Source organism: Sturnira hondurensis, unplaced genomic scaffold (assembly GCF_014824575.4).
Source record: "Sturnira hondurensis isolate 20B ecotype Veracruz unplaced genomic scaffold, ASM1482457v3 Scaffold0010768, whole genome shotgun sequence".
In the NCBI taxonomy this organism is placed as follows: domain Eukaryota; kingdom Metazoa; phylum Chordata; class Mammalia; order Chiroptera; family Phyllostomidae; genus Sturnira; species Sturnira hondurensis.
The window spans coordinates 52962-80263 of NW_028083399.1; the positions used below are offsets into that span (position 1 = coordinate 52962).

Genomic DNA, 27302 nt, shown 5'->3' on the forward strand with positions numbered 1-27302 from the left:
TAGGTGCTCATTGCACATTTTTTAGGAAAGTGATGAGTGGAAAGTTGAAATGTATGAAATTATTGTCACTGTCAGCAAAAAAAGCTTTTCTTCCTATTCCCCAAGGTGAAGGCAAAACATTTAGTCCACTCTTGTGCCTCTAAGCTCTGCCGTCACCCTTCACCCTCCACCTCCCCACAGGTGGCAGGGACAATACTTCCAGACTGGCCTGATGTGCTCAGAGACAGTCAGCCATCCAGAAGCCACGGCACCATGAGTGTGTCTGTGCTGAGCCTCACCAGAGACCTGGGCAGCATTTCTGGGCTCCTTCAGGTGGCCTCCTTACTCGGTCTGTTTCTGCTGCTGCTCAAGGAAGCCCAGCCCTACCTGCGCAGTCAGTGGCTACTCAAAGCCCTCCAGGAGTTCCCGTACCCTCCTTCCCACTGGCTGTTTGGGCACCAGCAGGAGGTAAAAGCAAGCGGGACAGGGGAGTGGGAAGGCAAGAAGGGCAGGGGATTGCCAAGCACAGTAATGGTCAGCAAGTCTGTGGGACAAGTCTGCCCTCTTCTTCTTATATGAGGAACATGTGGTCATGGGGGCAAAACCCAGTTTACCCCTCAGGTAATGACTCCTCATCCCATGTGCTGCTGTGCTCAGTCTGTCAAATCCCTCTTCCTTAGATAGAACCTCAGGCTATTTTGGCAGGGCAGCACTTTGAGGACAATGACTGTTCCTTAGTCTCTCTGCTACAGCATCACAGAACAGAACTTCCAGGTGCTTCCCTGCCTGTGTCCACTCATTTCCATCCCCTCTGTCAGGCCCTAAGCTTCCTGGGACATAAACATGAGTCTCATGGATCCCTGCCTGTGGGGGATCACAGTCTGTGGAGACAATTGACAGGAATTTAAAGAAGCTGTCAGGTTACAGGAAGAGAGGTTCACCCACAGGGAGGCTGTGGGTAAGATCAGGAGTAGGAGACCCACCAGCTTGTTTGGCCTGCGACTCTGAGATTTCTCAGACTGGTAATGGCAGTGCTAAAACCCTGATAAGTTACTGGCACATATGAGCAGGAAGGCTTCCAGAATGGTCCAAGGTAAGGAGTACTGGCATGTGAGTTGCACCAGTAAGAAGAATCTTTTTCCCTCTCAGCTCTCATTCCCCAAACCCCTGCCCTGTGAGTTCCTTTTGGATAAGGACATCATACCTCTTTATGAACCCTCAGACCCAGCACAGTGCCTGACACAAAGGGATGCTTGACTCAGGGACTAACAGGAAAGAAGCAGCTTGCAGGTTGGGTGACAGACATGGCTACCCAGCCAGCTCTCTTTGCCCTAGTCCCTGGGGGAAGTGTGCAGAGCAATGTGAGGGGCCAGCATGGTGGGACACTAACCTAGGGTTTGTGGATTGAACAAGCATGACAAGAAAAAGAGGACAAGTGATTATCAGCAGAGCGAAGCCAAAAATCGGAACTCTCCATGTCAACCACAGAGAGATAGCCAAAGCCCAGTTTGTTCTTGCAAATAAGGTACTAAACACTTCCAGATTGTTTGTTGATTTGGAGAAATTGTTACGTGTGTGGATGCAGTTCTCACCTTTCTGTGGTAGGATTTAATAGAGGGCACCACTCCACTTCCCTCCTGTGACAGTCCCGTGACAATGAGGGTCTTAAATGACATATAGATACAGAAACAGAGTATTTATATATTTATATAACAAATGCATTTCATGCAGCCACATTTTCCTTGCTTTTATAATACTGCCTGAGATTTTCATATATTCAACACCTCTGTAATTGGCTAAGTCATGAATAGAGTGCCAGATGTTCCATCCACACTGAAGCTAATCTTTCACACTAGATGATGTCTGACAAGGTGGGAAGTTAACATATGGGCCCTGTTGCCGAGACACCTAGATTCATATTCCAGCTCTACCACATACTTCAAATGCCTCCTCTACCACTCCTAATCTGTAACTTGTGGATGATAATGATACTTATAGCACACAAACGAGTTATTAAAATGTTGGTAGTATGCATGGCACAGATCAAGGGCCTCAATTACACACTCTCTATTTGTATGAATTTAAAATAATTTTAATGCCTAAGAAGGAAAACCATGTTGAAGGTACAAACCTGTGCTTTAAATAGAATCTAATAGGGACCATAGAAAAGAAAATTAATGTCTCTGGGAATCAAACAACCCAAACTGCCCCGTTTCTTTCCGTGTCCTCCCACCAACACATGCATACCTGCCATGCCAGCAGAGCCCACATCTCACTATTGCTTGTGTGGCCAAACCATAACCTGTCCATCTACACTCTTTGTATATCCCTTTGGAAAAGCTGATTAGTGGCTGTAGCTCCTAACATGAGCCAGATAAGGACAACTAAAGGGCAGCACCACCTGTGCGAAGTGGCTGAAATGTGGGGGCCAGAAGGACACTGGGTATTTGCCTACAGGTTTCAGTGAAACAGGAGAATGTACTAATCTGCCCACACTCACGGGTATGCCCTGATCATCACGCAATCATCCCTTAACAAATAGGGTGGTGAAAGAGCAAAATTGAGTGTCTTACAGTTCTGGAGACTAGAAGTTCAAAATCAAGATGTTTGTAAGGTTGGCACCTTCTCAAGACTGTGAAGGAACCATGTGCTCAAGGGCTCTCTCTTTGGCTAGTAAACCACAATCTTCTCCACATGTCTCTTCATATCATCTTTTCTCTGTGAGTGACAGTTCCCCTCTCTGTGCTTCCCCTTCTTCATAAACACATTTATAGTGGATCAGGGTTCACTCTAATGACCTCACTTTAACTTAATTACTACTAAAAAGTCGTATCTTGAAAGAAAGTCACATTCTGAGGTACTAGGAATTAATCCTTTCAAATATGAATTTGAAAGGGACAAAATTCAACAAGTAACACAAACATAAGTCTGGAGAGAGGCATGTGCACCATTCAGTCCGTAACTGAATGTTTATCAAACACGTGCTGTGTGTAAGTGTCTAAAGGCAGTTCTGAGTGAGGGCTGAATCAGAAGCCAGAATCTGGACTGAAGAAGATGGCAGCGAAGTAGGACAAAGGATTTCGCTTTCCTCCACTCCCTGTAGAAAAAACGGGCTAATCGACAGAGGAGTGCAGCGGATACTAAACAGGGACCCAGCATATAGGAAGTGAGGACTCCAGAAAGTGTAATGGACATTGAATGACCTGAGGTTGAGGACAGCAGTGAACATCAGATCAAAAAGGTATGAGGGAGTAGCGCAAAGGCTACAGGTCCTTCACGGGGACACGGCAGGGCCCTGGCCGGGTCGCCCCGGTCTTTGAGAGCCAAGTGGGGGCAACAACAACCCTGGGAGAGAACTAGTCACCGGCACCCTCCCTAACCAGCAGGGCACAGATTGGAAAACACCAGGAGAGATCAGTTTGTCTGTAGTGGCAGAAAGAGAAGTGGGCATTGGGAAGCAAACCAGAGAGCTCTGATAACCTGTGGAGTCAGGGTATTGTTGCCTGCTTGGGAAACTGAGAGTCACCATGCATTCCTGGTAGCTCAGGACTTGAGCCAGTGCTCTCACAGTCTCAGGGAGCTTCGGGCTACTGACAGGGCCCCTGGAAGAATGCCAGTCGCCAGCTCCCTCCCTACCCAGCTGGGCACAGACTAAGAGACACTGGGAGTCAGGCTGTGGCTGCCAGCTTAGAAGAATTGTGAGTTTCCCTGTGTGTTCAGCCACAGCACTGGGAAAAGTCAAAGCCCAAGCCTGCAAGACCAGGAAAGCCTGGCTGGGACCTCGCGCACTCACACCAGGCCAAGGCTGGGAAGCCTGCGGAAAAACCTGGTCTCAATGCGGCATGGGAGAGCGGCACCAGTCTGGATCTTGGGAGGGCACTGGCGAGACCAGCTGAGTTCATCGAGATGAGAGAAAGGCCACACTAATAGCCCCTCAGGCTGCTGCAGCTAGTGAGACCAGAAGAAAAGGTTTGACCAGCTGTAAACCAACAAGAGGAATAGGCAGAAGCAGAGAACACCAAGATACCTGTAGGAGACTGCACCACTGAATTTCACAGGCATCCTACCATAGAAGTTCACACCATAAACCCAGCGAACCAGAACAGATCTATTTGGGAAGCTGAGGCCAACAAGAAGAGCAACACAAACAATGAGAAGACAAATAAGCAATCCCCAAATGAAAGAAAAGGGGGAAGTCTCAGAAAGAATGTTAGATGAAATAGAGGCAAGGCAACTATCAGATATTGAATTCAAAGCACTGGTTATCAGGAAATTCAAAGAGCTTACAACGAGCTACCAGAAACTACGGGGGAGCTACAATGAACTCTCCGCAAACTATACCAGCATAAAAAAGGAAATAGAAAGCATCAGCAAAGGCCAAGGGGAAATGAAGACTACCATTTCTGAACTGAAGAACACACTAGAAGGTACGAAGAGTAGGGTCAATGAGGCGGAAGAGCACATAAGCGAGCTTGAAGACAGGGTAGAAAGAATCTCCCAGATGGACCAAATAATGGAAAAGAGAATCAGAAAACATGAGGAGAATTTAAGAGAAATGCAAGACAATATGAAACGTAATAATATCCAAACAATAGGAATACCAGAAGGAGAAGAAGAACAACAAGGGATAGAAAACCTACTTGAAAAAGTAATAACAGAAAATTTTCGTAATTTGAAGAGAGATAATGTCAAACGAACTGAGGAATTGCAGAGAGTCCCAAGCAGGTGGAACCCAAAGAGGCCTACTGCAAGACATGTCATTATTAAAATAGCAAAACTCCAAGACAAAGAGAGAATCCTAAAGGCAGCAAGGGAGAAAAAGGAAGTAACATACAAGGGGGTCACAATAAGGCAGGCTACTGACTTCTCAATGGAAATATTCTAAGTAAGAAGAGAGTGGCAAGAAATATTCCAAGTAATGAAAAACAGAGGTCTACAGCCAAGGCTACTTTACCCAGCAAGGCTCTCAATCAAGACGGAAGGCCAAATAAAGAGATTCCAAGACAAAAGAAGTCTAAAAGAAAATGCTTCCACCAAACCAGCTGTACAGGAATTACTAAAAGGGCTGCTTTAAGGAAAGGAAGGAAAAGAGAGAGACAGAGAGGAACGCAGGTACACAAATGGCAATGAATAAGTACCAATAAATAATAACCTTAAACATAAACGGATTAATTGCACCAATTAAAAGACACAGAATATCTGAATGGATAAGAAAGCATGACCCACACATATGCTGCCTACAAGAGACCCACCTCAGGACAAAAGTCCACCACAGACTAACAGTGAAAGGATGAAAACAAATTTTCCAAGCAAATGAAGAAGTGAAAAATGCCAGGGTAGCAACTCTCATATCAGACAAAATAAGCTTCAAAAAAAGGGCCATAAAGAGAGACCCAGAAGTTCACTTCATAACACTCAAGGGAAGAATCCACCAAGAAGACATTAACATCGTAAATATATATGCACCCAACATAGGAGCTCCCAAATGTATAAAGAAAATCCTAGAGGTCCTCAAGAAAGATATTGACAGCAACACAATTATAATAGGGGATTATAACACCCCACTGTCAAAAATGGACAAATCTTCCAAACGAAATATCAACAAGGATATTGCAGCATTAAATGACACCCTAGATGAAATGGACCTAATTGATATATATAGAGCCCTCCATCCCAAAGAAGCTAAATACACATTCTTTTCAAATGCACATGGAACATTTTCAAAGATAGACCACATGATAGGGCAGAAAAAGAGTCTCAACAAATTCAGGAAAATAGAAATCATACCAAACATTTTCTCTGATCAAAAGGGACTGAAATTGGAAACCAACCCCACAGGAAAAAAAAAAGAAAACACACAAAAGCATGGAGACGGAATGGTATGACATTAAACAACGAATGGGTCAAGACTGACATTAGGGGAGAAATAAAAAAGCTTTTGGAAACAAATGGAAATGAACTCACAACAACTCAAAACTTATGGGACACGATGAAGGCAGTCCTGACAGGGAAGTTCATAGCAATACAGGCTTACCTAAAGAACATAGAAACATTTCAAACAAACAACCTAACCCGACAGCTGCAAGTACTCGAGGAACAACAACAAAGACAGCCCAGAGCAAGTAGAAGGAAGGAAATAAGCAAGACCAGAGTAGAATTAAATGACATAGAGACTAAAAGCACAATTATAAGGATCAATGAATCCAGGGGTTGGTTTTTTTGAAAAGATAAACAAAATAGACAAACCTTTAAATGGGCTCATCAAGACGAGAAAGGACCAAAATAAACACAATCAGAAATAAAAAAGGAGAGATTTTTTCAACTGATACTACAGAAATACAAAGGATTGTAAGAAATTACTATGCAGAACTGTATGCCAAGAAATTTGAAAACCTAGGTGAAATGGACATATTTCTAGAAAAACATAATCTTCGAAAATTCAATGAAAAAGAAGCAGAAAACCTGAACAGGTCAATAACAGCAAATAAAATTGAAGAAGTAATCAAAAAACTCCCATCACACAAAACCCCTGGACCAGATGGTATCACAGGAGAATCCTACAAAGCTTTTAACAAAGAGCTAACCCCTATTCTTCACAGACTATTCCAAAAAATCCAAAAGGTTTGAAAACTTGGCAACTCTTTTTATGAAGCCAGCATCATCCTAATTCCAAAGCCAGATAGAGAGACAACAAAGAATGAAAACTTCAGGCCAATATCGCTGATGAACATAGACACTAAAATCCTCAATAAAATATTGGCAAATTGCATCCAACAATACATCAAAAAGATCATACACCACGACCAAGTGGGATTCATCCCAGGGATGCAAGCATGGTTAAATATTCGCACATCAATAAATGTAATACACCACATACACAAAAGTAAAGACAAAAACCACATGATCATATCAATAGATGCAGAAAAAGCCTTTGATAAGGTAGAACACCCATTTATGATAAAGGTACTCAGAAAAATGGGAATAGAGGGAACATTCCTCAATATAATTAAGGCCCTATATGGAAGACCTACAGCCAATATCATACTCAATGGGCAAAAACTAAAAGGTTTTCCACTAAGATCAGGAACAAGACAAGGTTGTCCACTTTCACCACTTCTATTCAATATAGTATTAGAAGTTGGAGCCACAGCAATCAGACAAGAAAAGGAAATAAAAGGCATCCAAATCGGAAAGGAGGAAACAAAACTGTCATTGTTTGCAGATGACATGATAGTGTACATGGAAAATCCTATGGTCTCTACCAAAAAACTGCTCAAAGTAATAAATGAATTTGGCAAAACAGCAGGATACAAAGTCAATATCCAGAAATCAAAGACAATTTTGTATACCAACAATGAAGCAGCAGAAGCAGAAATCCAGAAAAAAATCCCATTTGATATAGTAAAAACAAAAATAAAATATCTAGGAATAAACCTAACCAAGGAGGTAAAAGACCTGTATGCAGAAAACTACACAATACTGAAGAAAGAAATCAAGGAAGACACAAGTAAATGGAAACATATGCCGTGATAATGGATTGGAAGAATTGACATCATTAAAATGCCTATGCTACCCAAAGCAATTTACAGATTCAATGCAATACCTATTAAAGTATCAATGGCATATTTCCCAGACATAGAACAAACACTTCAATAATTTATATGGAACGATAAAATATTCCGAATAGCAGCACAATATTGAGAAAGAAGCACAAAGTAGGAGGCATCACCATGCCTGATATCAAACTGTAGTACAAGGCCACTGTAGTTAAAACAGCCTGGTACTGGCATAAAAACAGGCAAATAGACCACGGGAATAGAACAGAGAGCCCAGAAATAAACCCAACTCTCTACAATCAATTAATATTCAACAAAGGGGGCAATAACATAAAGTGGAGTAAAGACAGCCTTTTCAACAAATGGTGTTGGGATAACTGGACAGCTACAAGCAAAAAAATGAAACTCCAGCACCAATTTACACCATACACCAAAATAAACTCAAGGTGGATAAGAGACTTAAATATACGCCGTGAAATCATTAAAGCCCTAGAGGAGAACACTGGCAGGAAAATCTCAGATATTCCACGCAGCAAGATTTTTACTGATATGTCCCCTAGAGCAAGGGACATAAAGGAAAGAATAAACAAATGGGATCTCATCAAAATTAAAAGCTTCTGCATGGCTAAGGAAAACAGTAACAAAATAAAAAGAGAAGCAACAGCTTGGGAAAACATATTTGACAATGATACCTCAGATAAAGGTTTAATCTCCAAAATATACAAAGAACTCACTCGACTCCACTCAAAGAAGACAAGCAACCCAATTAAAAAATGGGGAAAGGACTTGAACAGACATTTCTCCAAGGAGGACATACAGAGGATCCAGAGACACATGAAAAGGTGCTCAATATCGCTTTCTATCAGAGAGATGCAAATTAAAATCACAATGAGATACCACTTTACACCAATCAGAATGGCTATCATAAACAAAGTAACAAACAAGTGCTGGAGAGGTTGCGGGGAAAAGGGGACCCTAGTTCACTCTTGGTGGGATTGCAGACTGGTACAATCACTATGGAAAACAGTATGGAATTTTCTAAAAAATCTAAAAATGAATGTGCCTTTTGACCGAGCAATTCAACTATTAGAAATATATCCTAGGAACCCTGAAACACCAATCCAAAAGAATCTATGCACCCCGATTTTCATAGCAGCACAATTCATGATAGCCAAGTGTTGGAAGCAACCTAGATGGCCATCGGTAAATGACTGGATCAAAAAGCTATGGTACATTTACACAATGGAATTCTATGCTGCAGAAAGGAAGAAGGAACTCCTACCCTTTGCAACATCATGGATGGAACTGGAAAGCATTATGCTGAGCGAATTAAGCCAGGCGGTGAAAGACAAATACCATATGATATCACTGTTAACAGGAATCTAAACAACAAAACAAACAAGCAAGCAAAATATGACCAATGACACTCAAATATGGAACAGGCAGAAAAGGTCCAGAGGGGAGAGGGAAGAGAATCATAGGGGAAAAGGGGATGGACTCACATGAACAAGTATAAAGGACACATGGACAGTAACTTAGGGTCGGGGGCAGAAAGGATAGGGAGGTGGGGAGCACTGGGCAGGCGGCAGGCAGGGCTGGAAATATAAGACAGAAAACTATACTTGAACAAGAATTAAATTTAAAAAAATGAAAAAAATATAAAGAAAAAAATCCCGAATCTGACCTTAGATCAATTCTTGAAAAAGAGCAAGAATCCACATCACAGCCTGGTTCATTAGAGCCAGTTCCAAGCTCTTAATCACAGCAAATAGATTCAGAATTTTGTCCCTCTAGCTGTTTTACCCTTCACCACCACTCCAAGCACTAGACCTAAAGAGAAATGTTTTGTTGACTTGTCTTTCCCTTGCTTATAGTTCCAGAATGACCAGGAGTTACCACAGATTCTAAAAAGGGTAGAGACATTTCTATGTTCCTGTCCTCGCTGGATGTGGGGAAGCCAGGTCACATTCCTGGTTTATGACCCTGACTACATGAAGGTGATCCTAGGAAGATCAGGTGAGAGTGAAACCTGAATTGTGCCTGGAGCAGCTCTTCCCTCTGTCTTGTGAAATTCCACTGGAGAGTTCAGTTCTGCCAGAATTCTCTGAAACCTCTACCAACCACTCTCCCAGACCACAAGCGAGCTTAAGGTCAACCATATCTGCTCTAACTGAATGCTTAAACAGCATGCTGGGCCAATGTCCCTTCTATGTTCTATATTTTTGTTGTTGTTGTTTCCTTCTGTCCTTTCTTCCTTTCTTAATTCTATACTTTTCCCCTTCTGTTTCTTTCTTTCTCCTTTAATCAGATTGCGATGATCGGGTATATAAATTTTCAAGATCTGAAGGAAAATTTCTATCAACACTGACTTTGCTTTCACACTTCTAATTGTTGCCTGTCCTGGAGATGTGAAGCTCCCAGAAACTGCAGGAAGATGATAGACTGCTGTGATTTCTGTGGCACTGAATATAGTGCCCATGTTTCTGGCTGAGTGACCATCCTAATCCTGTGAACATTCTGCTGCTGGAACACTGAGCAGGCCTTCCTGAGCTCACAGCAACTACTAGGACAGAGAGATATGGAGATGGAAGGCATGGAGATGGGTAGACAAACCTGAGGCAAAATGCCAGCTGATAATCTCACGAAGAGAAGACAGCCCATGGTGTGGACCACAGCTGCCTTCTGAGGGTTCTATGCCTTGTTTGAACCCCTCCAGTTTCCTCTAATGCCTTTTTATTACCTTTCAGACCTGAAGGATCATGATGTGTACAGATTCCTGGCTCCGTGGATTGGTAAGTATGTCTAAGCATTACTGTTGGGTCCACCTGCCTTACCAAGAGATATCTCTTTGACTCAGAGAACAACAGGTACCCAGCAGCAGATCACTACCCTCATCTCTGAATCAAGCCTTATTTCTCTTCTAATAAAACCTCACTGCTTCCAGGTCATGGAGAGAGGCCCTGTGAAATTTAGCTTTTTCTTATCACTTCTCAGTGCTTTCCAATGTTTTCACAGTGACATTTACTTACAAACTTCTATTACCAGCTCCCCTACTCTATCTCACCCTTTAACTCACAGCTATCATAGAAATATCCCATGTACCTTCCACTTTGGGAAATACACAGTCCTGAAGTACACTGGCCTTTCCTTCCTTTGACTATGATGTACCTTTTTCTGACATCTCTGGTTCCTTCCACAATGTCCCCAGTCATCCTTCTGATTCCATCTCCCCACACCTACACACTATCTGTGGCCAGGGTATGGTTTGCTCCTGTTGAATGGACAAACCTGATTCCAGCACTGGCGGATGCTGACCCCAGGCTTCCACTATGACATCCTGAAGCCCTACCTGGGGATCATGGCCTACTGTGTCCGAGTGATGCTGGTAAGTCCATCCCTCTCTCATCTGCACACACTCACTCATGACACAACTGTACTGGTCCAATCTAGGATATATGGAGCCTTGGGATATCCATCAGATAGAGCCAACCAGAATAACTCAGCCAGTCAGAACTTACCATGTGACAGAGCTTCCCAAAGTGGATGGGACAGGAGGCACCAGCTTGAATCCACATGAATTTGGCCATTGCCAAGGGAAAGGAGGGCCATGGAAGGAACAGGCCGACTCACCTATCACCTCGACCTCTTCAGCACAGTGGGCTAGAGGAACAGTCCTTCCTCTTCACAATAAGACAAACCGCCACTAGCACACCTGAGCAGTGACAGCTTCAGTGACAGGAAGGCCATCCCAGGAGGACCTTCAGATGGATGCTAGCTCGGAGCACAGGCTGCAATGTGAAATTGAGTCACTGTGTGGAAGGGAATGGAGATTATATCCTCACTCACAGAGCCAGGTCTTGCCATCGCATCACCTGTTACCTGGTCTCTGATCTCAACAGTTATGCTCATTTGATGAATGAAAGAATTAAAGTTCCCAGTGTCCCTTCCTTAGGAGTGCTAGTACTGGTCACTTAGATGTCCTCTTGCATTGACATATTTGCTACTTAGAAATAAAGGCCACCAGGTGTCCCTTGGTTCTAGCTTACCTCCACACAAAATTCCCTCTTTGTCCCCTGAGAAACAATGTTCTCTGGTCTGCTTAAAGGTGATTATCATAACTTATTTCTACATTCCAAAAATATTTCAAGCCATTATGCAAAAATGTCTTTAATCATATAATCAAAGGTTGTGAGAATATAGCTCGAACTTTATCATCATTTGCTTTAGAGTCTAAATGTGCTATAATGCCTCTGTTCTGGAAAGTGAGGGATACCAAAGAGGTGTCTAGAGAGACAGAGACAAACTAGCTTTGTCGTCTGAGGCCCTCTGGAGCAGTAGACTTGGGTCAATGTCCCCCTCACACTACAGGACAAATGGGAGGAGCTCATCAGCCAATACTCCCATTTGGAGATCTTTGAACACGTCTCCTTGATGACCCTGGACACCATCATGAAGTGCCCCTTCAGACAGCAAGGCAGCATCCAGACAGACAGGTCTGTGATGATCCTGCAGCTGCAGGGTTTTTGTTTCTATCAACTAATATGGACTCAGTGTAGAGCCAGTTTAGGCAAGAACGAGGCTCACCAACTCAACAAGCAAGAATCTGTCAGGAGCTACTGACCATGGACAAATTACAGTCCAGACCAAAGCTTGACTCACCCACAGACCCCTGATACCTGGCACAGTATCATTCCTGTTGGTTCATATCACTTCTTTGTTTTTTTATTATATTATTGTCATTCAATTACAATTGTCTGCATTTTTCCCCCACCACTCCCCATCACCCCGTCCAAATCCAACTAACTCCCTCCCTTGCTTCCACCCTCCCCTTTGGTTTTGTCTGTGTGTCCTTTATACTAGTTCCTGAAACCGTTTCCCCCACTAGCCCCTCCCCCTCCCCTTTCAATACTGTCATATGGCTCTTAATTTAAATGTCTCTGGTTATATTTTGCTTGTTTTACTCTTTTGTTGATAATGTTCCCATTAAAGTTGAGATCATATAGTCTTTATCCCTCACCGCCTGGCTTATTTCACTTAGCATAATGCTCTCCAGTTCTTTCATGCTGCTGCAAATGGTAAGAGCTCCATATTTCTTTCTGCTGAATAATATTCTATTGTGTAAATATACCATGGTTTTTCGATCCATTCATTTACTGATAAGCACTTATGTTGCTTCTAGCACTTGGCTATTGTAAATTGTGCTGCTATGAATTTTTAGGGTGCATAGGTTCTTTTGGATTGGTGTTTGAGCATTCTTCAGCTATAAACCCAGCAGTTGAATTGCTGAGTCAAAAGACAGTTCTGTTTTTAGTTTTCTGAAGAAATTCCATACTGGTTTTCACAGTAGTTGAAAAACAGATTGTACCAGTCTGCATTCCCATCCGGAGTGCACTAGGATTCCCTTTTCCCCTCATCATCTCCAGAACTTGTCTGTTGATTTGTTGATGATGGCCACTCTGACCTGTGTGAAGTGGTATCTCATTATGGTTTTAATTTGCATCTCTCTGATGGCTAGTAATGCTGAGCATCTTTTTATATGTCTCTGGGCCCTCTGTATGTCCATCTTGGAGAAGTGTCTGTTCAAGTCTTTTGCCCATTTTTAATTGGGTTTTTTGCCTTCCTGAAGGGAGTCGTGTGAGTTCTTTATATATTTTGGAGATCAAACCCTTGTTTGTTTTCCCATGTAGTTGGTTCTCTTTTAATATTTTCTAGCCCTACAGAAGCTTTTTAATTTGATGAGGTCCCATTTGTTTATTCTTTTCTTCATGTTCCTTGCTTTAAGGGACATATCAGTGAAGATGTTGCTGCATCAAATGTCTGAGATTTTCCTGCCAAGGTTTTCGTCTTTTATCCACCTTGAATTTATTTTTGCATATGGTGTGAATTGGTGATTGTTTTTTATTTTTCTGCAGGTATCTGTCCAGATCTCCCAACACCATTTGTTGAAGAGGATATTTTTACTCCATTTTATGCTTCTTCCCCCTTGTCAAATATCAATTGACCATAGAGACTTGGGTTCATTTCTGGGCTCTCTGTTCTGTTCCATTGGTCTATGTGTCTGTTCTTATGCCAGTACCTGGCTGTTTTGATGACAGTGGCCTTGGACTATACTTTGGTGCCAGGTATTGTGATCCCTCCTACTTTGCTCTTCTTTCTCAAAATTGTTGCAGCCATTCAAGGAAATTTGTGGTTCCATATAAATTTCTGAAATGTTTGTTCTATATCTGTGAAACATGTCATTGGCAATTTAATAGGAATTGCATTGAATCCATAAATCACTTTGGTTACTATGGACATTTTGATGATGTTAATTTTTCTAGTCCATGAGCATGGTACATGCCTCCATTTCTTTGTGTCTTCCTAAATTTTGTTCTTCAGTGTTGTATAGTTTTCTGAGTACAGGTCTTTTACCTCCTTGGTTAGGTTTATTTTCAGGTAATTTATTTTTGTCGCTGCTCTATCAAATGGGATGTTTTTCCTGGTTGCTGTTTCTGATATTGAATTGTTGGTGTACAGAAACACCTTTGATTTCTGAATATTGACTTTGTATCCCGCTATTATGCCATATTCACTCATTAGGTTGAGTAGGTTCTTGGGTGGAGTCTATAAGATTTTCTATGTACATTATGATGTCTTTTGCAAACAAGGAGAGTTTCCCTTCCTCTTTTCCAATTCGGATGCCTTTCATTTCTCTTTGTTGTTAGATTGCTCTGGCTAGGACTTCCAACACTTTGTTGAATAAAAGTGGTGAAAGTGGGCATCCTTTTCTTCCTGGTCTTAGTGGGGAAGCTCTAAGTTTTTGCCCATTGAGTTTGATGTTGCCTGTAGGTCTCTCATATAAGGTCTTTATTATACTGAGGAATGCTCTCTCTATTCCCACTTTGCTAAGTACTTTTAACATAAATACGTAGGTGCTGTAATTTGTCAAGTACTTTTCCACATCTATTGATATGATCATGTGATTTTTGCCTTTCATTTCGTTTGTGTGATGTATTACATTTATTGGTTTGCGAATATTGAGCCATCCTTGCATCCCTGGGATGCATCTCACTGGATCATGGCATATGGTCCTTATAACATATTCCTGGATGCAGTTTGCCAATATGTTGTTGAGGTTTTTAGTGTCTATGTTCACAAGAATATTTACCTGAAGTTTTCTTTCTTTGTTGTGACTTTCTCTGGTTTGGGGATTAGGATGATGCTGGCTTCATAAAAAGAGTTTGAAAGTGTTCCATCTTCCTGAATTTTTTGGAATAATCTGTGAAGGATAGGGGTTACTTCTTTCCTAAATGCTTTGTAAATTTCTCCTGTGAAACCGTCCTGTCCAGGACTTTTCTGTGTTGGAAGCTTTTTGATTACTGCTTTAATTTCATCAACTGTGATTGTCCTGTCCAGGCCTTCTTCTTCTTCTTCATTCAGTTTTGGAAGACTTCATTTTTCCAGAAATTTGTCCATTTCAACTAGGTTTTAAATTTCTTGTCATATAGTTCTTCATATTAATTTCTTACAATCGAAAGTATTTCTGTGGTATCAGTTGTAAACTTTCCTCTTTCATTTCTAAGTATGTTTATTTGGGTCCTCCTTTTTTTTTCTTGATGAGTGTGTTTAATGGCTTGTCAATTTTGTTTATCTTCTAAAAAAACAACTCCTGAATTCATTGATCCTTAGAATTGTGCTTTTACTCTGTGATTTAATTTTGCTCCAATCTTGTTTATTTCCCTCCGTCTTCTTGCTCTGGCCTGGCTTTGTTGTTGCTCCTTGAATTCTTGTATGCATTGTGTTAAGTCGTTTGTTTGAACTGTTTCAGTGTTTTTTGGGTAGGGCTGTATTGCTATGAACTTTTCTCTCAGGCCTGCCTTCACTGTTTCCCATAAGGTTTGGGTTGTCATTAGTTCATTTTCATTTGATTCCAGAAACTTTTTGATTTCTTCCTGAATCTCATCCTTGACCCATTCATTGTTTAAAGGCATGCTATTCTATGTCCATGAGTTTGAGTGTTTTGGGTTTTTCCCCTTGAGGTTGGCTTCTAGTTTCATTCCCTTGTGTTTAGAGAAAATCCTTGATATGATTTCAATTTTCTTGAATTTGTGGAGGCTTGTTTTGTGTCCTATCATGTTGTCTATCTTAGAAAATAATCCATGAGCATTTGAAAAGAATGTGTATTCGGCTTCCTTGGGAGGAAAAGCTCTCTCTATATACCTATCAGTTAGGTCCATTTCATCTAGGGCATTGTTCAGTGAAACAATATCTTTGTTGATATTTGGTTGGAATATCTGTCCATTTTTGAAAGTGGGGTGTTAAAATCTCCTACTATAATTGTGTTGCTGTCAATATCTTTCTTGAAGTCCTCTAAGATTTTCTTCATATATTTGGGTGCTCCTATGTTGGGTGCATACATATTTACAATGTTTATGTCTTCTTGGTGGATTGTTCCCCTGAGTATTATGAAGTGATCTTCAGGGTCTTTTTATAGCTCTATTTTGAAGTCTATTTTGCCTGATATGAGTATTGTTACCCCAGCTTTTTTTCTCTATCTTTTTGCTTGGAATATTTGTTTCCAGCCCTTCACGTCAGTCTATGCATGTCCTATGTTCTGAGGTGGGTCTCTTGTGGAAAGCATATGTGTGGGGTCATAATTACTTATCCATTCAGCTATGCCATGTCTTTTGATTGGGGCATTTAATCTATTTTGTTTAAGGTTGTTATTGATGCGTACTTACTCATTGCCATTTTTCATAGCTGTGTTCCTCTTTCTGTCACTGTTTTTCTCCCTGGTCTTCAAGCAGACTTTGTAGCATCTCTTGCAGATATGGTTTGGAGGAGGTATAGTCGTTGAGGCTTCTTTTTTTTGGGAAACTCCTTATTTGTCCTTCCATTTTAATTGAGAGCCTTGCTGGAAAGAGTAGTCTCGGTTGCAGGCCCTTAGTTTTCATTACTTTGAATATTTCTTGCCATTTTTCTTCTGACTTGGAGGTTTCTATTGAGAAGTCAGTTGCTAGTCTTATTGTGGCTCCTTTGTATGTTCCTTCCTGTTTCTCCCTTGCTGCTGTTAAGATTCTCTCTTTGTCTTGAGATTTTGCCATTTGAATTATGATGTGTCTTGAACTGGGCCCTTTTGGTTTCATCTTGACTGGGAATCTCTGTGTTTCCTGGGTTTGTGGGACTTTTTCTCTCAACAAATCAGGGAAGTTTTCCAGCATTATTTTTTCAAACAGGTTTTCTATCCTTTGCTTTTCTTCTTCTCCTTCTGGTATCCCTATGATACGGATATTATTATTTTTCATGTTCTCTTACATTTCCCTTAACCTCTCCTCATTCTTTCTGAGAAACCATCTTTTCCTTTTCTTGCTTTTTCTGGGTGCTTTTTTTCTACCTTATCCTCCAGCTCACTGATGCAATCCTCTGCCTCACTGAGCCTGCTTTAGATTTTTTCTACTGTTTTCTTCAGTTTAGAAATTGTATTCTTCATTTCTTCTTGGTCCTTGTTGATATTATCTATTCTCTTTTTCATGTTGCCATGGTTTTCAGTGAGTTCATTGTAGTTTGCCTATAGTTTTTGATAATTCTCTGTGAGCCTCTTGAGNTGGAGATCAAACCCTTGTTTGTTTTCCCATGTAGTTGGTTCTCTTTTAATATTTTCTAGCCATACAGAAGCTTTTTAATTTGATAAGGTCCCATTTGTTTATTCTTTTCTTCATGTTCCTTGCTTTCAGGGACATATCAGTGAAGATGTTGCTGCATCAAATGTCTGAGATTTTCCTGCCAAGGTTTTCGTCTTTTATTCACCTTGAATTTATTTTTGCATATGGTGTGAATTGGTGATTGAGTTTTATTTTTGTGCAGGTATCTCTCCAGATCTCCCAACACCATTTGCTGAGGAGGATATTTTGACTCTATTTTATCCCTCTTCCCCCATGTGAAATATCAATTGACCATAGAGACTTGGGTTCATTTTTGGGCTCTCTGTTCTGTTCCATTGGTCTATGTGTCTGTTCTTATGCCAGTACCTGGCTGTTTTGATGACAGTGGCCTTGGACTATACTTTGGTGCCAAGTATTGTGATCCCTCCTACTTTGCTCTTCTTTCTCAAAATTGCTGCAGCCATTCAAGGTCATTTGTGGTTCCATATAAATTTCTGAAATGTTTGTTCTATATCTGTGAAATATGACATTGGCAATTTAATAGGAATTGCATTGAATCCATAAATCACTTTGGTTACTATGGGCATTTTGATGATGTTAATTCTTCTAGTCCATGAGCATGGTACATGCCTCCATTTCTTTGTGTCTTCCTAAATTTTGTTCTTCAGTGTTGTATAGTTTTCTGAGTACAGGTCTTTTACCTCCTTGGTTAGGTTTATTCTTAGGTACTTTATTTTTGATGTTTCTATATCAAATGGGATTTTTTTCCCCGGTTGCTGTTTCTGATATTGCATTGTTGGTGTACAGAAACACCTTTGATTTCTGAATATTGACTTTGTATCCCGCTATTATGCCATATTCACTCATTAGGTTGAGTAGGTTCTTGGGTGGAGTCTATAAGATTTTCTATGTACATTATGATGTCTTTTGCAAACAAGGAGAGTTTCCCTTCCTCTTTTCCAATTCGGATGCCTTTCATTTCTCTTTGTTGTTAGATTGCTCTGGCTAGGACCTCCAATACTATGTTGAATAAAATTGGTGAAAGCGGGCATCCTTGTCTTCTTCCTGATCTTAGCGGAGAAGCTCTAAGTTTTTGCCCATTGAGTTTGATGTTGGGTGTAGGTCTCTCATATAAGGCCTTTATTATACTGAGGAATGCTCTCTCTATTCCCACTTTGCTAAGTACTTTTAACATAAATAGGTAGGTGCTGTAATTTGTCAAGTACTTTTCCACATCTATTGATATGATCATGTGATTTTTGCCTTTCATTTCGTTTGTGTGATGTATTACATTTATTGGTTTGCGAATATTGAGCCATCCTTGCATCCCTGGGATGCATCTCACTTGATCATGGCATATGGTCCTTATAACATATTCCTGGATGCAGTTTGACAATATGTTGTTGAGGTTTTTAGTGTCTATGTTCACAAGAATATTTACCTGAAGTTTTCTTTCTTTGTTGTGTCTTTCTCTGGTTTGGGGATTAGGATGATGCTGGCTTCATAAAAAGAGTTTGAAAGTGTTCCATCTTCCTGAATTTTTTGGAATAATCTGTGAAGGATAGGGATTACTTCTTTCCTAAATGCTTTGTAAATTTCTCCTGTGAACCCGTCCTGTCCAGGACTTTTCTGTGTTGGAAGCTGTTTGATTACTGCTTTAATTTCATCAACTGTGATTGTCCTGTCCAGGCTTTCTGCTTCTTCTTCATTCGGTTTTGGAAGACTTTATTTTTCCAGAAAATTGTCCATTTCACCTAGGTTTTAAATTTCTTGGCATGTAGTTCTTCATATTAATTTCTTACAATCGAAACTATTTCTGTGGTATCAGTTGTAAACTTTCCTCTTTCATTTCTAAGTATGTTTATTTGGGTCCTCCCTTTTTTTCTTGATGAGTGTGTTTAATGGCTTGTTAAATTTGTTTATCTTCCAAAAAAACCAACTCCTGGATTTATTGATCCTTAGAATTGTGCTTTTACTCTCTATGTGATTTAATTTTGCTCCAATCTTGGTTATTTCCCTCCTTCTTCCTGCTCTGGCCTGTCTTTGTTGTTGCTCCTTGAGTTCTTGTATGCATTGTGTTAGGTCGTTTGTTTGAAATGCTTCAGTCCTTTTTGGGTAGGGCTGTATTGCTATGAACTTTTCTCTCAGGCCTGCCTTCACTGTTTCCCATAAGGTTTGGGTTGTCATGAGTTCATTTTCATTTGATTCCAGAAATTTTTGATTTCTTCCTGAATCTCATCCTTCACCCATTCATTGTTTCAAAGCATGCTATTATATGTCCATGAGTTTGAGTGTTTTGGGTTTTTCCCCTTGAGGTTGGCTTCTAGTTTCATTCCCTTATGTTTGGAGAATATCCTTGATATGATTTCAATCTTCTTGAATTTATGGAGACTTGTTTTGTGTCCTATCCTGTGTCTATCTTAGAAAATAATCCATGAGTATTTGAAAAGAATGTGTATTTAGCTTCTTTGGTAGGAAGACTCTCTCTATATACCTATCAGTTAGGTCCATTTCATCTAGGGCATTGTTCAGTGAAACAATATCTTTGTTGATATTTGGTTGGAATATCTGTCCATTTTTGAAAGTGGGGTGTTAAAATCTCCTACTGTAATTGTGTTGCTGTCAATATCTTTCTTGAAGTCCTCTAAGATTTTCTTCATATATTTGGGTGCTACTATGCTGGGTGCATACATATTTACAATGTTTATGTCTTCTTGGTGGATTGTTCCCCTGAGTATTATGAAGTGATCTTCAGGGTCTTTTTATAGCTCTATTTTGAAGTCTATTTTGTCTGATATGAGTATTGCTACCCCAGCTTTTTTTCTCTATCTTTTTGCTTGGAATATTTGTTTCCAGCCCTTCACGTCAGTCTATGCATGTCCTATGTTCTGAGGTGGGTCTCTTGTAGAAAGCATATGTGTGGGGTCATAATTACTTATCCATTCAGCTATGCCATGTCTTTTGATTGGGGCATTTAATCTATTTTGTTTAAGGTTGTTATTGATGCGTACTTACTCATTGCCATTTTTCATAGCTGTGTTCCTCTTTCTGTCACTGTTTTTCTCCCTGGTCTTCAAGCAGACTTTGTAGCATCTCTTGCAGAGCTGGTTTGGAGGAGGTATAGTCGTTGAGGCTTCTTTTTTTTGGGAAACTCCTTATTTGTCCTTCCATTTTAATTGAGAGCCTTGCTGGAAAGAGTAGCCTCGGTTGCAGGCCCTTAGTTTTTATCACTTGGAATATTTCTTGCCATTTTTCTTCTGACTTGGAGGTTTCTATTGAGAAGTCAGTTGCTAGTCTTATTGTGGCTCCTTTGTATGTTCCTTCCTGTTTCTCCCTTGCTGCTGTTAAGATTCTCTCTTTGTCTTGAGATTTTGCCATTTGAATTATGATGTGTCTTGAATTGGGTGTGTTTGGGTTCATCTGGACTGGGATCTGTGTGTTTCCTGGATTTGTGTGACTTTTTCTCTCAACAAATCAGGGAAGTTTTCCAGCATTACTTTTTCAAACAGGTTTTCTACCCTTTGCTTTTCTTCTTCTTTTTCTGGTATCCCTATGATAGGGATATTGTTATTTTTCATGTTCTCTTACATTTCCCTACACCCCTTCTCATTCTTTCTGCCTCTCTTTTCCTTTTCTTGCTTTTTCTGGGTGCTTTTTTTCTTTCTACCTTTTCCTCCAACTCACTGATGCAATCCTCTGCTCACTGAACATGCTTTAGATTCCTTCTACTGTGTTCTTCAGTTTAGAAATTGTATTCTTCATTTCCTCTTGGTCCTTGTTGATAGTTTCTATTTCCTTTTTCATGTTGCTATAGTTTTCAATGAGCTTATTGTAGTTTCCCTGTGGTTTTGGATAATTCTCTGTGAGCTTCTTGAGCTTCCAGATAACAATAAATTTGAGGTCAATATCTGATAGTTGAGTTGCCTCTATTTCATTTCACATTCTTTCCGAGGCTTCCTCCTTTCCTTTTATTTGGGGATTGTTTGTCTTCCCATTGCTTGTGGGACTCTTCTTTTAGCCTCTCCTTCTTAAATTGATATGCTCTGAGTCCTTAGGTTTGTGGTGTGAACTTCTCTGGTAGAAGAACTGTGAGTTTCAGTGGTGCAGTCTCCTTGATCTGCTCAGCTTGCTGGTCTTGAGCTGTTGTTTATCTTGGCTTTCTGTATATCTTTGCATATTGATTGTTGTTGGTGGGTCCTTCCCTCCAAGTGGTGAACTGAGGATCACTCCATCCACCACATCTTGTATTCTGTTGTGCAGGTGTGGACAGGTTGTGTTGAAACTGGTTCTTCTGTGTGTATGAGGTTTTGAGGCCTCTCTCTTGCTCTTGTTCAGTTGTTTGTTTTGGGGAATTTCTCCCCCATTTAGTTGTACTTCCAGAGAGATCCTGGGTTGAGGTCAGTGTGTCTTCTCCTCCCTCCTTCACTTTCTTTCATTGTTATCTGTTGGCAGTTCCTTTGTTGGTGTGTTTCCTCTTCCAGCAGGTACCCTGGTGTTCAAATCTCCAACCTACTCTTTTTTGTGATCACTTGGACAGGGAAAGCAAAACGGTTTAAGACAGTAGGAGTGTATTCTACGGTATTGAAAGTCCCAACGTATAGAGAAGAGATAGGAGATGCTTTGTATATGTATAGTGTTAATCATGAAATTTCCCCCAATTAGCCACGTTTTAGAAGGGATACAAAAAGATAAGACTCTTGTTAGTGGGTGAGGGGAGATTTGTGAGTTGGATTTAGAATTCATTGAGCTTGTGGGAGGTCAGATTATGAGGTAAAGGGAGAGTAAAGATAGAAAACAGGTGTAGTGTGTGAGAGAATAGAGTTAACCACTACAGTAATAGAGTTCAGGAAACTGTGAAGTGGGCTAAGATCCAGGAGGGGTGTTGTGTAGTATCTAGAATTGAATGGAACAGCAGTTATTTAAAATAGTAATGGAGCAACAACCATATGACAGAATCTATGTGATCTGAATAGCAAAAATAGGAAGTACAAGACCTAGATTAGTGTACTATTGGAACACAAGCAAAGCAAAATACAGAAAATTAAAAATACACTATGAAAGAGTGAACAAGGCAGACCAGTCAAACCATGAAATTAAAAAGACCAAGTGCAGAAAACTAAATAGAAAAAAGAGATATTAAAAAATAGTAATAAAATAAAAGATGTACATATAAGAAAAAATAATAAGACAAATATACAATCAACTTCTTGTAACTTCTCTGAGTAGCAAAGTCAAATTTGTCTCACTGTCTCAGGCGTTCAGATGTCCCCTCTTTCAGTCTAACTCTGGTTCTTTCACTGCTCCAGGTTTTATTGTCTCACTTGTCAGAATAAAAAAAAAGAAAGGAAAGAAGGAAGGAGGAAGGAAGGAAGGAAGGAAGGAAGGAAGGAAGGAAGGAAGGAAGGATTTTGAAAAAGAAAGAAAAAAAAAAGGAAGAATGAACTTTTTTTAAAGCCTCCTGCTGGCTCTAAACAAGCCAAGCCAGTTCTGCTTGTCTTCCTGACTGCATCAGGCTGAAGGGGTATTGGTTTCCCTTTTCTCTCTTTCTGTGGTTTTGCAAGGATGGGGGCCTGGCCTGAGCTACACTCTTTCCAATTCTCCACCCTAAAGCCCAGTTCCTCACTTCACTACCGGGGCCCCCAGTTCCCCCTCTGAGCCTGCCTTCAGTCCACCAATTGTGCTGTCCTTGAAGTGCACCAGTTAGGGGCAACTCACACACCACCTTCTCACTCTTTGCTGTCTAAGTGCTAGGGGCTCTCAGAAACTCTTCAGGGTACTTCAGCCCCCACACTGGGTTAAGTCTCTCTGGGAATAGCTGACTCCTTGAGCCCTGCTGCTCCCCTCTACAGAGGTGTCTCCATCTTCCTCGTACAGCCAGTTGGTTCTGCAGGGTGGAGGCTGTGGCCATGGCTGCCATTGAGGATGCTGGTACAGGGGATGGGGTGGGGCACAAGGTGCCTCTGGGCAGCAAGGTCAGACTCGCTCATTCCTGCAATGCGAGAGTGAGGTTCTGGCCTCTGCTGCTCCAGCGGGAACAGTCACCTGATGGTGATGTTGGGTGCAAGCCAGCCTCCACTGCTAAGGTGGCAACTGCAAGAGTGTGGGGGGTGGCTGGTTTACTGGTGCACCACTGGGTTCACAGGCACAATTGGGTGCCCTTCGCCACTGCAGCTGGGGAGTAGGAACATAGTCCGAATCCAGACAGCAGAGGTGGGGGCCACGGGCGAGGCTGCAGAGGCCACAGGGTTACAGCCAGGGGATGTGGGGGAGACTGCTTTGAGACAATTCCCCAAGCAGCCACTGACTACCTCTTCTTTTCTTTTTCTTTTGGAAAAATTTCTTCTATTCACCTCTGCCCCTCTAAACAGACAACTGGCCTCCCACTCAGTCCAATTCTCCAACCAAACTGGGGACTATCTGGGTCAGGGGCCATCACAGACCATCTCTCCCCTGCCGCCATGCACAGTTTCAGTGGGTGCACACTGCTCTTGTGTGCTTGCCATTTCGACCCTATTCCCCCTAGTGACTTCAAGCATCCAGGTCTATCCTGGTGCTGCTCAAACTTTGTTTGGCAGGGGAGGGAGCCATTGACTGGAGCTGCTCCACACCAGGCCTGGAGCTTCATTTGCCTTGTTCCCCGTGCTGGTACCAGAAACCTTATTTCCCAAAGCACTCTCTTTAGAATCTGGTTTTTGAATGTCCTCTACACATCAGCCTCCGATCTTCCTTTCTGCTAGGATACCATTGGCTGTTCAGTTTGTTCCTCAGAAGATCAGCTAGGTTTTCCATCTGTGCACAGGGGGAAGTGGACTCTGCTCCCACCTAACTCTCCACTATCTTCTCTCCTTGTTCACATCACTTGTAGAGGACCTAGCGTCCCAAGGGCCAGAAGACAGAAGCAGAGAATGCCTAAGTGCTACATGTCCCCATTGTTTGCAGAAACTCCCACCTAGATCCCCAAGGACACAGGCCTCTCAATACCCTAGTCTTTTCTGTATCATCTCCCTTAGGAACTGCCTGTCCTACCTCCAGACCATTGGGGATTGAAAAACCTCTTTTTTCCTCGTGTGAGGACTTTCTTCTAACAGAATGACATCATCTATGGGCTGACTCCTGAGGGCCGCTGCAACCACAGGGCCTGCCAGCTTGCCCATCAGCACACAGGTTGGATCCACCTCCTGGGCTGCTCCTGTCCCTCATCAGGCACATGCCAAAGGGACTGGCCCTGACCCTCAGAAAGAACCCACTGGTGCTCTTCAGGAGATGTAACACACCCACACCGGGTACTCTCCTGGTTCATGGCTTGGGAACCAAAGTGTTAGGGTGCCAGGGCTTGTGCTGGGATTGACCTTGTCACCATCCTGGTAATGTCACCCCCTGCAAGTGGCATTCAAGCAGACCCTACTCCATGGGTGTCCTGTTGAGCAGAGGTCTGACTTCCAATCTGGTGGTGATGGAGCTCTCCCTCCTGATGTGTACCTCGCTCCCACAGTCATTCTGATTCATGGGACCCCGAATGGAACAAGGCTGGGGGCAGGCGGGTCTTGTGTTAGCTGCTCTTTCTGCACACTCAAAGCCCTGAACTGAGCTTTACCTGGGGCCCACTGTTCTGGGATAGAGCAAGTGATCAACTTGAGGGTGGAATATCTGCAAGAGGAGGGAGAGATGGAGGTGGTCTGGAGACAGAAGCACTTGGACTTCCTGGACATCCTCCTCTTTGTCAGGGTGAGTGTGTGTGGGAGGGGCCAGAGACTTCAACCAGAGAAGCAGAAGAAGAAACTAACCCTGCACTCTCACTGTGCCTTTCCCAGATGGAGAATGGGAGCTGCTTGCCTGATAAGGACCTCCGTGCCGAGGTGGACACATTCATGTTCGAGGGCCATGACACCACAGCCAGTGCCATCTCCTAGATCCTCTATTCTCTGGCTGTACACCCTGAGCATCAGAACAGGTGCCGCAAGGTGATTCAGAGCCTCCTGGGAGATGGCATCTCCATCACCAGGTGAGCACTCAGGAGATGGGAGAGCCCTACTCACTCACCTAGACAAGATGCGCAGGTGTGCCTGGGTCCTGCCTGCCCTCAGAGTGGGCTGCCTTCATTTCAGGGATCAGCTGGATCAGATGCCCTATACCACCATGTGCATCAAGGAGGCACTGCGACTCTATCCGCCTGTACCAGTTATTGCAAGAGAGCTCAGCAAGCCAGTCACCTTCCCTGATGGACGCTCCTTACCCAGAGGTCTGAACTTCCCCACACTCACTAACCTGGGTACCCTGCAAAAACACTCGCAAATGAGGTCCAGATGTCCTAGGGTAGTCCTGACCTCTCTGGTCTTGTTTCTTCATTACTAAGTGTAAACTTACTTTGTAGTTTATACTAGGAATATAAAATGCCTGTCACACAGTTGGACCCCAACACCAGTCCTCCTTTCTTAATCATAGAGAGTGAATCACATCAGTACATTTACCTCAATGGGGTCCATCTCAATTCTGACATCTCACATGAATGGAATCCCAAGCTGATATCATTCTCCAGTCTAGCATCCTATCGCATTTAGAATCCATGGTTTGATGATGCTACAGCAATTGTGTTTGAGGCCACTCATCTTCTATGTTTCTAACGCCCATTCTCCAGTCCCAGCTCCAAGTTGTAACACTCTGGGGGCAATTTTCTCTGCATTCTCACACCTAGTTGAAAATACTCTGTATTCGATGTAATGTGTGCATAATTCCTCTGTGACAAATGCAAATCACTCTAGACATACCAGATTACATAAGCATGACTCAGTCCATGACATGTGCTTTACAAGGAAATGTTGGACTCTGGATACAGCTTCCAGAATTTCACTCGAACATGAGTGTTGTAACATGAGATTTGCCTCAACATGAGATTTGCCTCAACATGAGATTTGCCTCAACAATCAGACATGGGGAAGGAGTGCGTGTGGTTTCCTTCCTCTGGGGTCTGGGCAGAGGAGGAAGACCAGCAAATTCGCCGCCATGAGTCAGATGGTCCAGTCTCCCAGCCGCCCTTAGGTTGATGGCAGAGAACAGATGTTGATCAGATCTGAGATCCTGTCATGGTGGAGGCCACCTCATGGTTCACCTTTGGTCTGAATCCCAACCCTGCCACATCCTACCTATGATCATAGGCAATGTGCTCAGCCTCTCTGAATCTTAGGTGCCTTATCTGAGCAACGGGAACATGGATGCCTTTCTTGGAGGGCTGTTGTGAAGACTGAATGAGTTCATGGATAACCCCCAAAGGCCCATTAAGGGCACCTAATAAATGGGACATTTATCTTGAGTTGCTCCAGAAAGTAAGCCTTCGGTTCTGTCTTGCTTCCCAGTCGTGGGACATGGTTATCTACTCTTAGTGTGTGAACGTGTGCTTTGCCAAGTTCACCCTCTGATATTGCAATAGGATCATTTCACTCTGACACTCACTACAACTCCCAAGTTTTGGGGAACTCACCGGCCCCCTGCTGCCATGTGTATGATCAGTCTTCTTTGTTCTCCCTACCCTACAGGAATCAGTCTCCCTTTCTTTGTATGGTCTTCACCACAATCCAAAGTTGTGGCCCAACCTAGAGGTAGGATGGCTGTGGGAGGGAGGATGGACTGATTTCTCTAGGCCAACACCTCCTCTTGTTTCCAGCCCCAGGAGTCCTGTGTACTCTTGCATTGGAAGGAGGGGCTTGACCCTACCTGTCCTTATCCTGGTGCTCTTTCTGCAGGTGTTTGACCCTTCCCATTTTACACCAGGTTCTGATGTACACAACCATGCTTTCCTGCCCTTCTCAAGAGGATCAAGGAGAAGCATCCTGTACCTGGGAAGGGCCCACCACCAAATGCGAACCCTGATATTTGTGACCTCCTAGTTTCATGTGTTGTGCCTGTACATGTGCCTTTGTATGCTGGTGTGTTGTGAAGGAGACACTTGTCTATATGTACAAAATAACCATGACATATCAGGCCACCACGCAGAGAGTTTACCCACTGACTTTCTCCCAAGCAATTGATTGTCCTTAATGTTATGATTTTGGCCACTATTGGACTATGTAGACAGTGGAAGTATGGTATATAAACCCCACTTCATACAAAGAAGCTTTCCAACTGAACCAAG

The 27302-nt window shown here is 42.2% G+C and overlaps 1 pseudogene; it reads left to right on the top strand.

Moving 5' to 3' along the window:
- The first annotated feature begins 194 nt into the window (after window positions 1–194).
- Window positions 195–25543, top strand: LOC118996070 (cytochrome P450 4A11-like; annotated as a pseudogene).
- Window positions 25544–27302: the final 1759 nt, after the last annotated feature.